The sequence below is a fragment of the Macaca fascicularis genome, chromosome 8 (genome assembly GCF_037993035.2).
Source record: "Macaca fascicularis isolate 582-1 chromosome 8, T2T-MFA8v1.1".
Taxonomy (NCBI): Eukaryota; Metazoa; Chordata; class Mammalia; order Primates; family Cercopithecidae; genus Macaca; species Macaca fascicularis.
This window is the reverse complement of record NC_088382.1, coordinates 27,020,182-27,023,482: the sequence shown is the minus strand read 5'-3', so window position 1 is coordinate 27,023,482 and position 3,301 is coordinate 27,020,182.

Here is a 3,301-nt window from a genome sequence, read left to right as displayed (position 1 = left end):
GCAGGCATTCATTATTAGCACCTTCTCTCTACTTCAGCCTCCATGATCTCTACAGCCTAATCAGCACTTGCTCCCCTCTGCTTCCCCTCAAAACCATCTGTATTTCAGCTGCCACCATATCCTTCTCACCCCTTCAAAACTAACCTACTCTAAAAAGATGTCTGAATTTACTTTCTTCTTTTTTTCACCTCCAATTCAACCTTTAACCTTTTAGAATCTGGCATCCATCTCCACTGAAATGGCTACCAACAAGGTCAAAGACTCCTCATCGCTAAGTCCAGAGGAAGCTCTCCATTCTTTGTCTTAATTAATTAATCAATGCCTTTTGGCACTGGTAAGCATGCTGTTCTCCTGAAAAGGCTTTCCATGACAATACTTTTTCCTTTCTCTAAAGGTTCCACCTCAATCTTTACCTTCCCTTCTCATTCTTTAAATAATGGATTGGCTTTCTGTGGGGGCCTTTCTTATCTTCTCATTCTATATATTCTTATTTGACATTCTGGTCTGTTCATCTATTTCAGTTGCTGTTGATGTATTAATAACTCCAAGAGTCTGTATATCCCTTAAAAACTCTATTGAGTGGCCGGGCGCGGTGGCTCAAGCCTGTAATCCCAGCACTTTGGGAGGCCGAGACGGGCGGATCACGAGGTCAGGAGATCGAGAGACCATCCCGGCTAACACGGTGAAACCCCGTCTCTACTAAAAAATACAAAAAAACTAGCCAGGCGAGGTGGCGGGCGCCTGTAGTCCCAGCTACTCGGGAGGCTGAGGCAGGAGAATGGCGTAAACCCGGGAGGCGGAGCTTGCAGTGAGCTGAGATCCGGCCACTGCACTCCAGCCTGGGTGACAGAGCAAGACTCCGTCTCAAAAAAAAAAAAAAAAAAAAAAAAAAAAAAAAAAAAAAACTCTATTGAGTTTCAGATCTACATATCAAACTGGAAGACTCTGATGTATGACAGCCACTAAAGTCTTAATACATTCAAAACTGAACTCTCTCTAAACCTTCCTTCTTAAAGAGACTATTCCTCCTCTGTGTTCCCAAGCTCAGTGAATGGCATCCCCATCCCCCTGAAATATGGATACCATCTTTGACTCCTCTCTCCTTACCCCTCTCAGCAAATCATACTCATTGATTCTTCCTAATTATCTCTCAAATATGTCCATTTATCTACATTGACATTAGGCCCATCCTTAGGAGCCCTCTAAATTCTCTCTCAGATTCCAGGAATACCTGGAACTGCCCTCAACCCCAAATCCATTCCCTCCCTTGGGGTCAGAGGACCCTTCACAGAGAGCAAATCTGATTCTGTCAGTTGTCTTCCTGAAAACCATCAATGTCAAATATAAACTATCAGAAAAAGACATTCACACTGCTTAGTATGCAATATAAAAATGCTGCATGATCTGTCCACTTCTTACTTTTCAGCCTAATCCCTTGCTAAAAAATGGAACCCCTTACTCTACCTCTCCCACTATGAACTCCAGTCTTGTATGTAGTGTATGCCATTCCATGCATTTACCTTGCTTTCCTTTTTTAAATTTATGTACATTTAAGGGGTACAACTGCTCCTTGACCTTTGTTAATACCATTGTATTAACTATGCAATAATACTTTGCTAATAGTATTCCATCTCACTGGCCTACACACACACACATATCTCTATGTCTGGCTAACTACTGTTAATCCTTTAGGATTCAGCAAACTCATCTCTTCCTCCAAGAAACCTCCCATGACTACCTAAGACAAGTTTAGTTAGGTGCCCATTCTACCTGTGTCCAAAGCATCTAATGGTTACCTCTTGATATGGTTTGGCTGTGTCCTCACCCAAATCTCATCTTGAATTGTAGTTCCCATAAACTCCACATGTCGTGGGAGGGACTAGGTAGAGATATCTGAATCATGGGGGCAGTTTTCCCCATCTTGTTCTCGTGATAGTGAGTGAGTTCTCACAAGATCTGATGGTTTTATAAGGGGTTTCCCGCTTCGCTGGACACTCATTGTCTCACCTGCCACCCTGTGAAGAAGTGCCTTTGCCATTATTGTAAGTTTCCCAAGGCGTCCCCAGCCAGGCGGAACTGTGAGTCAGTTAAACCTCTTTCCTTTGTAAATTACCCAGTCTTTGTCTTTCCTTTATAAATTACCCAGTCTTGGGTATGTCTTTATTCATAGTGTGAGAATGGATGAAATCACCTCTCTATTAGAGGATTTAATGTGCATATTGACTTGTTTTACTTCCCTCCCTGGGCTATGTGTTCTTTGAGAGCTAGTGTCATTTTACAAAATTGTACACTTATTGCCTATTGTTTAGCACAGTGCCCAGCACCTAATAGGTACTCAGTAGATACTTGTTTAATTTAATTATAGGAAGATATGACCTAATTAATGTTAAAAGGTAGTCATTCTCTTTTCAGAAGACTTGTTCTGTGACAGTAGCAAGACACATATGAGATATACAAAGAGTTCTTATCATCTATAAGCAAAAGCACTCTGGTAGAAAAAGCAGCAAAAGAAATAAAAGCAACAAATACAGTTGACAACTGCAGATGAAAAATGCTCAAGTTACATACATTTTCACCAGCCTAATTGGAAAATATTTTTTAATAATAATTTCCAGAGTTGATCAGTGTTTGAAGAAAATAGAACTTTCAAACACTACTGATGAGAATGCAAAATAGAGTGCCTTGGTTGTGTGGCGGGGGGGATAAGACCTATACAAAGTCTTAAAATTTTACAAATTCTTTGAACTAGAAATGTACTTCTAGAAATGTAGTAGAAAATGATATACATGTGTAACATTTTATGACACAGATATTTATGACAAAACTTTTCTGTGGCCAAACAATTCAAAATAATCTGTATGTATAACAATAGAGTAAGGAATTTGTGATGAAACAACAATTTACTTATTAAAAAGGATAAAAAACATTGCCAGTGATACAGGCTCAAAAAATAAAAAATAAATGTAAAAAAAGTCTATTTATAAACATATACATATAAGTAGAAAAATAATTTAGTAAAATATGTGATATGATCTCCTTTTTGTAAAAATATGTATATATGCACCATGGAATACTATACAGCCATAAAAAAGAACAAGACCATGTCCTTTGTAGGGACATGGATGGAGTTGGAGGCCATTATCCTTAGCAAACTAATGCAGGAACAGTAAACCAAATACCACATGTTCTAACTTGTAAGTGGGAGCTAAATGCTGAGAACACATGGACACATAGAGGGGAACAACACACACTGGGGCCTACCTGGGAGTGGAGGGTGGGAGGATGCAGAAGATCAGAAAAG